This window comes from Rhinatrema bivittatum, chromosome 2 (assembly GCF_901001135.1).
Source record: "Rhinatrema bivittatum chromosome 2, aRhiBiv1.1, whole genome shotgun sequence".
In the NCBI taxonomy this organism is placed as follows: domain Eukaryota; kingdom Metazoa; phylum Chordata; class Amphibia; order Gymnophiona; family Rhinatrematidae; genus Rhinatrema; species Rhinatrema bivittatum.
In genome coordinates this window covers 349,738,517-349,752,724 of record NC_042616.1, presented here as the reverse complement: position 1 = coordinate 349,752,724, position 14,208 = coordinate 349,738,517, and the positions used below count along the sequence as shown (strand labels likewise).

General features: G+C 42.0%; 1 protein-coding gene across 1 annotated transcript in view; it reads left to right on the top strand.

Moving 5' to 3' along the window:
* Nucleotides 1-14,208, top strand: part of NFX1 (nuclear transcription factor, X-box binding 1) — a 572,380-nt gene that overhangs the window by 176,102 nt on the left and 382,070 nt on the right.

Here is a 14,208-nt window from a genome sequence, read left to right as displayed (position 1 = left end):
CCCGCCACAGAAAACGCCGAATGTCACTTTCCAAACGCAGTATATCTATTCGCTTGATAAGTAAGGGTATATTTTGGAGTATGTAAAGCCATTTGGGCAAAATAATCATTTTGAGTAAATTTACTCGACCAATTAAAGAGAGGGGGAGAGTCCGCCATAACGCTAGCTTCTCCGTGGTCGCTTGTACCTGCCTTGGAATATTAGCCACATAAATGTCGGCCGGGTTCTCCGGAAGTCTGACTCCTAAATATGTAATAAACCCCGGTGCCCATTCCAGCGGGAAGGAGTCTGCCCATTCTCTGCGCAGCGCGGGAGGGTAGGCCAGCGCCAAGGACTTGGACTCATTCAGGCGAAGACTCGAAAAAACTCCGAAGTTCCAGATCAACCGCTGTAGTCTGGCCAATGATGTCCTAGGTTCCGTGAGGAAGACCAAGAGATCATCAGCAAAGGCCACACTCTTAAAGATCTGGTTATCAAGACGTACTCCCCGGATTTCCTTCGTCTGTTGAACTGCAAGCAACAACGGCTCTAACTGCAATACAAACAACAGAGGAGATAACGGACAGCCCTGTCTTGTTCCCCTTGCCACCTCAAAGGTTTCTGACATGGCCCCATTAGCAAAAATATAAGCTCGAGGGCTGCTGTATAGTAGGGCCACCGCCTTCACATAGAAGCCTTCAAAGCCCATCTTCTGCAGTATATCAAATAAATATTGCCACTCCACTCTGTCGAAAGCCTTTTCGGCATCGAAGCTGATAATTAAATGAGGGAGTTGCATTTGTCTACACACGGTCATAGCAGCCAACACTTTACGAATATTAGTCAGGGCATAACGGTTGCGGACAAAGCCCACTTGATGTGCCCCTACTAAGCATGGAAGAATGGGAGCAAGCCTGTCCGCCAAGATTTTTGCCAAAATCTTGATATCTGAATTTAATAAGGAAATGGGTCGGTAGGATTCGGGCAACAGAGGATCCTTGCCCGCCTTGTGTATAAGCGTGATCAGGGCCAAATTTTCATGGGTTGGAAAGGAGCCCTGGGCGACCAGTTCCATATAGGCTTCCGCTAGCGGGCCAGCAATCTGATCCTGAAGTGACTTGTAAAACTCTGCAGTATACCCATCAGGGCCCGGGGCTTTAAACGGCTTGGTCTGTCGTATGACTGTAATAACCTCCCCTGCCGTGATTGGGCAATTCAATTGTTCCCGCTGAGCTGCAGTCAAGCAAGGTAAGGGTAAAGCCGAACAGAAACGCTCGCGCATCTCATCATTCCCCCCATCAGAGGCATATAGGGTAGCATAATAATCTCTGAATTTCCGTAATATAGAGGGGGTGTCACGCACCACAGTGTTAGGGGAAGAAAGCAAGGCCGGGATATAGCGCCGTGGGCGAGCCGACTTTATCAAGTTGGCCATCATCCGGCCTGTCTTATTGGCGTACTGGTAAAGGCAAAACTGATAATAAAGAAAGCTTTTTTTCTCCCTCTGGTGGATTAATATGTTTAGGGCATTTTGCAAAGATCTATAGTGATCACGATTTTGAACACTGCCACAAGCATTTAACTTCGATCTGGCTTTGGTTAGCTGCACATTCAATGCCAGAATTCGTTTATCTATCATTTTCTTCCTGTGGGACACATAAGAAATAATGTCCCCCCTAAGGACGGCCTTTGCCGTATACCAAAACAAGGAGGGTTGAGGGCAAGAATCACGATTATTGGTAACATAATCCCGCCATTTACCCTGTAAATAGTCCTTAAATTTAGCATCGTCAGCCAGATAGTAGGGATAGCGCCACAATTTGCTCCCCAACGTGCTACCTGACCACTGAAAGTCCACCCACACTGGGGCATGATCCGAGATTATTATGTTATCTATGCGTGCCTCCTGTATTTTGGGAAAAGCATGGCCACTGACCAGGAAGTAATCCAATCGGGAGGAGGAGGCATGCACACGTGAAATGTGTGTAATGTCGCGCTCTGTGGGGTGTAACACCCTCCATACATCCATCAGGTGCAAAGACTGCTCCAGCATCTGTGGACCCCTTCCCAATCCCTGCTCTCTACGGCGAGGCGGCATCACATCTAAGTCCCCATCCCGGACTGTGTTAAAATCACCTCCTATAATTAGAGTCTCATTAAGATAGGGAAGTAGGTGCGCACACAGACCCCTAAAAAAGGTAGCGCTGTAATTAATAGGTGCATATATTGCAAAAAATCAATTTTTGATCATATAATTCGGTTTCCAGTATTAGGTACCTGCCGTGTGGGTCTACAATCTCACGGGTGACTGTTATGGGCAAACACTTGTGGAATAAAATGGCGACCCCCGCGGATTTGGTGGTGGCCGTTGCGGATCTAACCTCCCCCACCCAGTCTCGCTTTAGTTTGGCGTGCTCAGCTGCTGTTAGATGCGTCTCTTGCAAATAAGCTACCTGTGCCTGTTTTTTCCTTAATAAAGCAATGACCTTAGAGCGCTTAATAGGGGAGTGGATCCCATTGACATTCCAAGAGAGCACACGAACAGTATTACTCATAGTCTACAACCTTGTGTAAATTATAGTCACCGAGATACTTCAATACTCCGATGAAAGCCCTCCCAGCTAAGGCTCCCATCACTCCTCTATTCCCATAAGTTCCTCGCATACATACTGGCAATAGTGCGCCAACTCCGTACCAGACACTATTCTGAAATCCAGATGTCCCTTCTCTGCCCAAGTCTCTTTGTGCCCCCCCTGCCTCCCTTATAACTACCTTCCCTCCCCGAACCCTCCCATGCCCTCCTGTCCCTCCTCACTGCTGCCCCCCAGCCCCCTGCCTTAACCCCATGTACCGGTCGGTACTTCCCAGGGAAGTACTAGAGTCACGGACCTATGTGTCCGATACATCCCCTCCCTCATCTCATATCTTAGATCATACAGCTTGCATCCCTTAAGAACGAAACAACAACGTAACAAGATTACATCTTTTAGAGAGGCATGGGGCCTCCAGCCCCTCTGCGTGGATGTCCCCCGAAACAAACCCATGGGGAACCCCCAGGTGTGGGGTCCCGAAACAAAGGCCCCTTCCCAGCTCCCCTTGTGGTCCGATCAACAAAGAAACAACAATAAAGTGTAACCGGGGCATCATAACTGCAAGCATGAGAGCAATGATACGTCCTTGAGAAGTCTGATATCGTCCTTAAGTTCAGTGAGGATATCCACTTGCTCCCCCAATCAGTAGCTTCCTTCAGCCACTGCGCCTGTTTTATGGCCAAGCCAACAGTCTCGTCAAACAGTTCAACAGTAAAAATAAAAATTAAACAGTGAAATATATATGAAAAATATATAAAGTGAGTTCGACGTCCAGGATCAAAGGGACTCCATGTTGTCGCGCCTAGTTCAGCGCTGACAGGTATCGCCGAGACTAATCCGGTGTGCATCAAGAAAAGTAGCTCCTTTCCGGGACTGGGATCCGGGGAACAAAAAGTCAGAATGGGTCCAGGTTTTAGCCCGTGTGCAGTCCTTCCACTGACCCAGCAGGCCTAACCCCGGAGTCCGGACTAGCATCCTCTCAGCTCATGCAGATGGCCAAACAAAGCCGAGGTACAACAAGGTATCATGTCCCACTTTCAGACTAGAGTGGTTGTAAACCTGGCCCCTCTGGGCAGCCCACCCTTGGAGCGATCCAGAGCCAACTTTATTCCACCACTATGGAATCCACAAAAGCTTTTGCGCGGTCGACGGAGTCAAAGGTTTGAGTTTTCCCCGCATGCCACACTCGTAGTCGAGCCGGGAACAGTAAGGCAAACTTGATGCCACGTTTATGAAGGAGTGAGCAGAGTCCAGAAAAACCCCGCCGCGCTTTGGAAACTGCAGTTGAAAAATCCTGAAATATACGTATGGGGTATGAATCATACTGTAAATCAGGCCGTGCCCTGGACGCTCTCCAGATTTCCGCCCGATGCGCCAAATTGAGGACCTTGGCAATAATAAGTCGCGGCCTGCCCGCATTCTGGTTTGGCGCGCCAAGGCGGTGGCCCTCTCGATGGTCAGCTTGCCTTCCAGGTGCGGCAAATTTAAGGCGGTGGGGAGCCAGGACTTTAAGGTTACACACAGGTTGCGCTCTTCCAGGGCCTCGGGGAACCCCAGGAACCGGAGATTGTCCCTCCGCGCCCGATTTTCTAAGTCGTCTACCTTGGCATGCAGAGCTTTTATCAGGTTAGTGTGTTCCGCCATCTTAGCCTTCACCTCGGGCCGCGCGTCTTCCAGGTCTGAGATGCGTGTTTCAGCGGCTGCTATGCGCGGCAGAATAGTGGCTAGAGTGTCACGTACCTCTCCCAGCTGCTCTGTGAGCACTGACAGTTTCTCGTCCAGAGCCTCTCGTATGGCCACCTTGATGTCCAGCAGCGTCAGCGGCAAAGCGGGGGAGGAGAATTCTCGTTCCGGCGCGGCCGCCATCTTTGGGCCAGGCGTCAGCGTTTTTTCTTTGTCTTTTTTTCCGGGTCGGACACTCATGGGGGTCGAGAGCTTTTGACGAAGAGCAACCGGGGACATAGACCTTATCACCCTGCGGTTCCGAGTCAAAATAAGTCCAAAAACGCGCTGAGATGCCTCGCGATTAGGGAGGGTTGACAGGAGCGAGGAGAAACCACGTCCTCCCAGCTACCACATCACGTGACTCCTCCCCGCGACACACTGGTTGAGAATCGCTGCTCCAGATTATATCGCTGTATCTCAATCCGTGCAAAGAAGCATGGAGGAAGTTCATTAGTGTTCTAGAAGTCATTTTTAAAGTTTAATTATGAACATCTTTGTCTTGAATCAAATTATAAATATCTATCCACATGCCTTGTTTATGTTCACCCAGGTCTAATGGATGTAAACTTGTTTGTAGATGTTTGAGCCGTTACTGATATCTCAAGCCAATTTGAATAAAGCAATTTGTTTTTAGGGGACCTTAACTTGCGTGTGAATAAATATCCTTTGTCGTCAGGTTGTGATATTTCCCTTTGATATAATGAAGTCTTTAGGATGAGATAAGTATCAGCTGCCCTGACTCACAAATACGGAAATACTTTGGATTTGATATTCATAAATTCGTCTTTACTAGTCTCTCATACCTGTAAAATATCATCAAATGCTGTTACCTAGTCAGGCCATTTCTTAATTGATCTGTCTCTCCAATTAAAGCTAAAAACTGCATCTCTTCCTTTCAAAACTTAGGACAGTTTATCCCTCTTATCTTAGAGCAGAAACTAACTCCAATATGTTGTAATGGTAGTGAAAAAGCATTACTAGCTTGGAATGAAACTCTGTTAAACACCCTTGATGTTATACCTCTTTGGGAGAGGAAGTTAAACCAGTATCAGCTGAAAGATGGCTGAACCCAGAGAAAAATGGTGCAAGGATCCATGTGAGATTAATTTAGCTAATTTTAAAGCATCTTTGTCAAATTACCAACAGCAATTTAATGAAGCAAAAAAGTTATATTCCAATTTGATTCAGGCTGCTGGACATAACTCGAAAATACTCTTCAATATTGTGAAATAACTGACTACCGTCAGTTCATCAACCTATATATGTAAAAAATCACCTGAGCTAAAGATTTTCAAATTATCCCTATCAACTGAAAAGCAGGTTGTTAATACAAACAAAAAACACACTTTGAAATGTCTGTATGCCAATGCCAGACGTCTAAGAAGTAAGATGGGAGAGTTAGTGTACAGAAGTAAATGATGAGATTGACATAATTGGCATCACAGAGACCTAATGGAAGGAGGATAACCAATTGGACAGTACTATATCAGGGTACAAATTATATCACAGTGATAGGGAGGATCAACTTGGTGGGGGTGTGGCATCCCATGTGTGTTGGGTAAGAGTATTGTGATAGGAGAATACTACCGTCCACCTGGATAAAAATGGTCAGACAGATGATGAAATGCTAAGAGAAATCAGGGAAGCTAACCAATTTGGCAGTGCAATAATAATGAGAGATTTCAATTACCCCAATACTGGCTGGGTAAATGTAACATCAGGACATGTTAGAGACAAAGCTCCTGGATGTAATAAATGATTGCTTAATGGAGCAATTGGTTCAGGATCGATCAAGAGAGGGAGCTATTTTAGATTTGATTCTTAGTGGAATGCAGGATTTGGTGAGAAGTAAGTGGTGGGGCCACTTTGCAATAGTGATCATAACATGATCAAATTTAAATTAATAACTGCAAGGGGGACAATAAGTAAATGTACAGCTCTAACACTAAATTTTTAAAAGGGAAACTTTGATAAAATTAGGAAAATAGAAAAAAACTGAAAGGTGCAGCCGCAAAGGTTAAGTGTTCAAGGGACATGGACATTGTTTTAAAAATACAATCCTAGAGGTGCAGTCCAGATGATTTCCACACATTAAGAAAGGTGAAAGGAAGGTAAAATGATTACCTAGTTAAAAGGTGAGGTGAAAGAGGCTATTTTAGCCAAAAAAAATCCTTCAAAAACTGGAAGAAGGATCCATCTGAAGAAAATAGGAAAAGCATAAGCATTGTCAAGTTAAGTGTAAAACATTGATAAGACAGGTGAAGAGAAAATTTGAAATGAAGTTGGCCATAGAGGCAAAAACTAAAAATTTTTTTTTTTAAAAATATATCCGAAGCAAGAAACCTGTGAGAGTGTCGGTTGAACCGTTAGATGACCAGGTTAAAGGAGCTCTTAGAGAAGATGCGGCCATTGTAGAAATATTAAATTAATTCTTTACTTCTGTGTTTACTAATAAGGATGTTGGGGAGATACCGGTTCTGGAGATGGTTTTCAAGGGTGATGAGTCCAGATGAACTGAACCAAATCACTGTGAACCTGGAAGATGTAATAGGCCAGATTGACAAACTAAAGAATAGCAAATCATCTGGACTGGATGGTATGCACCCTAGGGTACTGAAAGAACTAAAAAATTAAATTTTAGATCTACTAGTTAAAATTTGTAGCCTATCATTAAAATCATCCATTGTACCTGAAGACTAGAGGGTGAGCGATGGAACCCCAATATTTAAAAAGGAATCCAGGAAACTCTAGACCAGTGAGCCTGACTTCAGTGCCAGGAAAAATAGTGGAAACTATTCTAAAAATCAAAATCGCAGAGCATATAGAAAAATGTAGCTTAATGGAATACAGTCAGCATGGATTTACCCAAGGGAAGTCTTGCCTCTCATATCTTCATTTTCTTGAAGGGGTTAATAAACATTTATTTATTTATTTAGGGGTTTTTATATACCGATTTTCTTGATACAGATCAAATCAACTCGGTTTACATAGAACGATAGTACATTAACAATAACTAGTCAAACCTCAAAAGAGGAGACAGATTGGGAGCAGAAGGTAAAAAGTTACATTATAACAAGGGTGAATAACTTTGAATTGGAAATGAAGAGAAGGATAACCAAAGTAGAGAGATATAACAGAGAGAAGGGGCTTGGAGCCAACCTCAGGAGAATAACTCTAGCATTATAACATGATTATATGAAAAATGTAGCTTAATGGAATACAGTCAGCATGGATTTACCCAAGGGAAGTCTTGCCTCTCATATCTTCATTTTCTTGAAGGGGTTAATAAACATGTAGATAAAGGTGGCTCGGTAGATGTAGTATATTTGGATTTTCAGAAGGCATTTGAAAAGTCCTTCATGAGAGGCTTCTAAGAAAAAAAAAAGTCATGGGATAGGAGGCAGTGTCCTTTCGTGGATTCCAAACTGGTTAAAAGACAGGAAATAAGAGTAGGATTAAATGGTCAATTTTCTCCGTGGAAAAAGGGTAAACAATGGAGCACCTCATGTATCTATAGTTGGGCCGATGCTTTTCAATATATTTATAAATGATCTGGAAAGGAATATGAGTGGTGATCAGATTTTCAGGTGATGCAAAATTATTCAGAGTAGTTAAATCACAAGTGGATTGTGAAAAATTGCGGGAGGACCTTGCGAGACTGGAAGATTGGGCATCCAAATGGCAGGTGAAATTTAATGTGGATCAAGTGCAAGGTGATGCATATAGGGAAATATAACCCATGCTGTAGTTACCCAATATTAGGTTCCATATTAGGTGCTGCCACCCAGGAAAAAGATCTAGGTATCATAGTGGATAATACTTTGAGATTTTTGGCTCAGTGTGTTGCGGCAGTCAAAAAAGCAAACAGAATGTTAGGAATTATTAGGAAGGGAATGGTGAATAAAACGGAAAATGTCATAATGCCTCTATCACTCCATGGTGAGACCACACCTTGAGTAATGTCTACAATTCTGGTTGCCACATCTCAAAAAGATATAGTTGTGATGAAGAAGGTACAGAGAAGGGTGACCAAAATGATAAAAGCGATAGAACAGCTCCCCTGTGAGGAAAGGCTAAAGAGGTTAGGGCTGTTCAGCTTGGAGAAGAGGTGGCTGAGGGGGGTTATAACAGAGGTCTTTAAAATCATGAGAGGTCTAGAATGGGTAAATGTGAATCTGTTATTTACTCTTTTGGATAATAGAAAGGCAAGAAGGCATTCTATGAAGTTAGCTAGTAGCACATTTAGAACTAATCAGAGTAAAGTGTTTGTCTTTTAATGCACAGTTAAGCTCTGGAATCTGTTGCCAGAAGATGTGGTTAGTGCAGTTAGTGTAGCTGGGTTTAAAAAAGCTTTGAATAAGTTCTTGGAGAAGTCCATTAACTGTTATTAATCAAGTTGTCTTAGAGAATAGCCACTGCTATTACTGGCATCAGCAACATGGCATCTACTTAATGTTTGGGTACTTGCCAGGTACTTGTAGCCTTGGATTGGCCGTTGTTGGAAACAGGATGCTGGGCTTGATGGGTCCTTGGTGTGACCTAGTATTTGCAATTTCTTATCAGGCCAATACAGAACGGTGTGCTCGGCCGAGCGCACTTTTAGCCCCTGTCTGGACGCGGGTTTTCAGCGTGCTGTTTTTACCCCTTATACAGTAAGGAGTAATAGCGTGAGGAAAACGCATGTCCAACCCCCCAAAAACTAATAGCGCCCGCAACATGCAAATGCCTGTTGATGAGCCTATTAGTTCTTCCCGCACCATACAGAAAGTAAAATGTGCAGCCAAGCTCCAAAGGTAGGAGTTAATTTCGGCCGGCACCTGGAAAGTGTACAGAAAAGCAGAAAAAACAAAAAAAAAAAAAAAATTAAAAAAAAAATCAGCCCATGGGCTCGCAGGTTGGAAGACAGACGCTCAATTTTGTCGGTGTCCATTTTTCGAACCCGTGGCTGTCAGCGGGTTTGACAACCGACGCCGGTAAAATTAAGCGTCGGCTGTTAAACCCACTGACAGCCGCCGCTTCTGCCAATAAGGAGGCGCTAGGGACGCGCTAGTGTACCTAGCGCCTCCTTATTACCACGGGCCCTCATTTAAATAGAAAATCACGCTCCCATTTTACTGTATCGGCCCATATGTTCTTACAACCTCCTAAAATCTGACTGGCGTGTGCCACTTGAGAACTGGAATTGCCTACTTCCATCACAGCCCCACTAGATGATGACTTCCTCAGGGCCTCTAATGCTTTACCCTGATCCTACTCTATTTCTTAAGCTCCTTTAACATCATTGACATGATATTCTAATAGGCTATCAGTCATTGGTTTCTAGGGCCCAGCCTTGAAATGGTTTTGGTCCTTGTAACAGGTAGGACACAGCAGGTCAATGTGTGCGGCAATGCTTAATGTCAGAACCCTGTTCTGAAGAGTACTGTATGGATTAGCCCTTTCTACAACTGTGTTCAATATCTGGCCACCTACGAGATGTATAAAAAATACATTTCAGAAGTCTTGATGTTAACACCAGGAGAAATACCTGTGATGGAGAAGATTTTCTTCATAAACCAAAAGAAAATGGAAAAGAAAGATCAAGAACCGGGAAAAAATGGATCACAACAACAACAGGAAATGGAAAATATAACAGCATTTCTTGAACAAAGCATGACTGATCAAGTAGAGCAAAGGGGGACGTTATGTGTGAAATTTGCAAATATAGCAGATAGAGATAAAATGTTGAGGTTATCTCTTAAAAATAGAGACAAGACGTTCCTGGGTCAGAAAGTCTGGACATACCCTGACATAACTAAAACCACACAATTACGTAGAAAAAAATTTCTTTTAATGGGCCAAGAGGTGAAGACCCTTGGTGCTCAGTTTATGATTTATTACCCCAGTAAATGTGTGGTTAAATTCCAAAGTGAGAGGTTTGTGTTTTTAGAACCGCTTGAATTACGAAAGTTTATTGATGCAAAATTACCTAGAGCTTGCTGATATCAGTTAAAGGGAATAGTTTGAAAGCACTGCTTACCTGCTTTATGCTTTATGTTTTAGCAATAATGCTTTTTCTTCTTTCTTGCTCTAATTACATCTTGGATCTCCTATTACTTTATAACGGGGGTTAGTTTTTGTTTCGTTCTAACCTATATTATTTCTCTTAGAAAAAGTTGTAATATGCAGATTTTCTTGATTTAAATAGAGTATAGTAGAGGAATGGAAATTGCCTGTAATATTATTTGTACCCAATCTGTGACATGCGGTATTGCTGTCTTGTATTTTAAATGCATAATAAAAAAAAAAAAAAAAAAAATATCTGGCCACCTATTTCAAATGATTAGGAAATCTGAGCTCCAGTGCTTCATCTGTGCTGACATCATCCAAGTCATTCTCAGTGGGAACTAACAGACACTACTGCACAAAAAATTACTTGCTTACAGAAATCTGGAAATGGACCACCTCCAATAAACTCAAGCTAAACACCACCAAAGCAGAGTATTAAGTCTAGGCATACCCATTGTGCTCCAATAAGAGCTAACATTGCTTCTAAATGCATCCCCCCCCCACCATTGACATTGGAAGTCAGAAGACTGGGCTTCAACCTGGATGCCAAACAAAGCATGGAAACTCAAATCCCCACAGTTGCAAGGAATGCCTTCTACCACCTGCAGTGACCTAAAGCAAATTCATGTGTTGAAAGACTCAACCTGGCCACTCTTGCTATATGCATTCATCCTATCCTGACTAAACTTTTGCAATACGCAGTACATAGGTCTCCCACAAAAACTGCTAAAACGTTTACAGATAGTGAAGAATTTTGCAGCTTGGATGTTATCAGATTGCAGCTACAGAGGCAATTAGTCCAATCCCTCTGGAACCTACATGGTCTGCCAATCCTTTACTGGTTTCAATTCAGAGCCCTCTGCATTGCCTTCATATTTATTTTATTTATTTATTTAATACATTTATATACCGTTTCACCAAATGCTAGAAATGACCGAAGCGGTTTACAATATTTTCAAAAAAAATTTTAAAATAAAGTTTATAGTAAATAAAATAAAAAGAAATATGAAATAAAACTTACTAACTAAAATAATAAAAACCAAAATTATATTAAAACATCATGATCAAATCCAATAAACCAAAAATTAAAAAAAAAATGGATATAACTTTACATTAAGTTATAAAAAGAAACAAAAAACACTACAGTTTACAAACTTATTTGATATTAGGTTGACAGCTAAACGACAAACCTTTCTAAGTAGTATCTAGGGTACTGAAGGCTTCTTTGAAAAAATGAGTTTTTAAGGCTTTTTTAAATTCTTTTTTATTATAAATTTGCCTTAAAGGGTCAGGCAAGGCGTTCCACAATATGGGTCCCGCAACTGAGAATGCTCTATGTCTGGTGACGTTTATAAATTCTGAGTTCTTAACAGAGCCAGGTAGAATCGATATTGTTTAGTAGTGAGTGAATAAGATTAAGAATCTTGTATTTTATTTGATACTTTACCGGCAACCAATGTAATTTCTGTAAAACTGGGGAAATGTGTTGCCTCATCGGAGTTAGCTGTAAGTAGTCTCGCTGCAGAATTTTGAATAATTTGAAGCGGTTTAATGGTAGATTCGGGTAAGCCTAAATATAGGCCATTACAGTAGTCTATACCAGAAAGAATCAAGGCTTGCAAGACAGATCTAAAATCATTGAAAAATAATAAGGGTCTTAATCTTTTTACCACATGTAACTTAAAGAATGAATTTTTCACAACCTTAGTAATGTGTTGTGTAAGTGATAAATTTGAATCAATCCAAACTCCTAAGTTCTGGGCGATTTTGGTAATTTGGATGGTATCTTTTCCCAGCTTAATATTTACAGGAGGAGCATTTTTGGAATTTGATATAAAGCTAAGTAATAGAATTTCGGTTTAATTTTAAACGGTTATGGGCCATCCATTTTTCGATGGTACTTATATATAGCTGCACCATAGCCAATGTTTCTGTCCAAGAAGATTTATACGGTACAAAGAGTTGAATGTCATCAGCGTAGATCTTATAAGACCAGAAATCTATCTGAAGGATCACCTGCCTCCCACAGATTAAGATCCAAAATAGATGCATTCATATAACTTAGTCTCTAAAATCTTCAGGCTAGCCTGAGCCCATAAACATGCCTTCTTTCATCCCCAGACTCTGGATCCTTCCCTTTTGAGGCTGGACCGACTACTGACATTTTGTTGTACAGTAAAGACCTGACTTTTCCACCAGCGACTTTTCCCTTGGCTGTCAAAATACACTACCTCATACTGCCTCACCCCAACATGCTGACCCCTGACTCAAATGTTTTTCTGCTGAATAAGTTATGCATTTATGTTAGATTCGTATGGATTATTATATATTTATATTTTATCTATGCTTTGTATGTATTATATATCAAAATCCCAAAATGTAGAGTAAACCAACACACATTAAATGATGTTCAAGTCCAAACAGTATGTTGTAGCAAATTATAGAGCCTCATTTTCCAATATCGCATTGGTATCGCATGCGATACCAAAAAGGGGTGTACCTTATGCTAATAAGCATGTGTATCGCAAATTGCGATATCAGCTATGCGAAAGGCTGTTATCGCAAGTTGCACTATTAGCCCAATTTGGGCTACATAGCCAGTATATATCGCGGTTCACAATGTTACCGGACAGGCCTGTTTCAGTATGCTAGAGAGAGAGAGAGAGAGAGCCTTGCTATAATGCCTCCTCCCTAGACAGGTATTTGTATCCCTATGGGAGGCCCACCTAGTAACTGGAGGTGAGGGTTAAATATTAGTGTAGGGGGTTAGGGGCCACTTTGACATTCAACATGAGATGTACGAACAGAACAGTGATCTCTTGTGAAGATTTGCTGGGCTTCGGAGTGAGGAAACTCACTCCAAGATGAGATTTGGGCAATGTTCTCTCAACCTAGCTTGATGGACAAAATGAGCTCAACCTAGCTTGATTTAACAAAATGAGCTTCAGCTCATTTTGTTAAAATGTGAACCGGCATGATGTCTCGCACTAATGCCGGTATATAAAGGCGATTAAATAAATAATAAATAATAATAATAAATAATGGACACTCTACCTGGGCAACAACAAGCTAGGTGGAGAGAACATTGCACAAATCTCATCTTGGAGTGAGTTTCCTCACTCCGAAGCCCAGCAAATCTTCACAAGAGACCACTGTTCTGTTCGTACATCTCACGTTGAATGTCAAAGTGGCCCCTACCCCCCTACACTAATATTTAACCCTCAGCTCGAGTTACTAGGTGGGCCTCCCATAGGGATACAAATACCTGTCTAGGGAGGAGGCACTATAGCAAGTCTCTCTCTCTCTCTCTCTCTCTCTCTCTCTCTCTCACTCACTCGCCTGTCCGGTAACATTGTGAACCGCGATAAACCTTTACTGGCCTCTAGTGCACAACGTAACGCAAATGAAAGAGGTGTAGTTATTGGCCGCGTTAGGAGCTGCGCTAACACTGCGGCTGTTTCGCGGCACACGATAACTCCTCCCTACTTTACATTTACTCCGCCCCCTGAATACAAAATTAAAAATTTGCATTCGCAAATTGCGTTAACGGCTGTTAGCGCGATTTGCGGAATTATCACCCGCGGTAACTCCTTGGAAAATGACCCCCATAATGTCCCTAAGAATTAAAAAAAAAAAAAAAAAAAAAAAATCATAGATTTTATTATTCATCAAAAGAAAATTTATGTGAAGCCCAAAAAAACTTCATTGACTAAGAAGTGTGTCCCCTGATATGGGCTGAGTTTCACTTTAAGTGCAAATATTATGACTGAATTGATGTAAGTTGTTTGTATTTACCTCGTCCCTTGCCTGTACCACTATTGATTTAATGTAAAGTATCTGAACCTACCGTCTGTTCCGAAGCAGC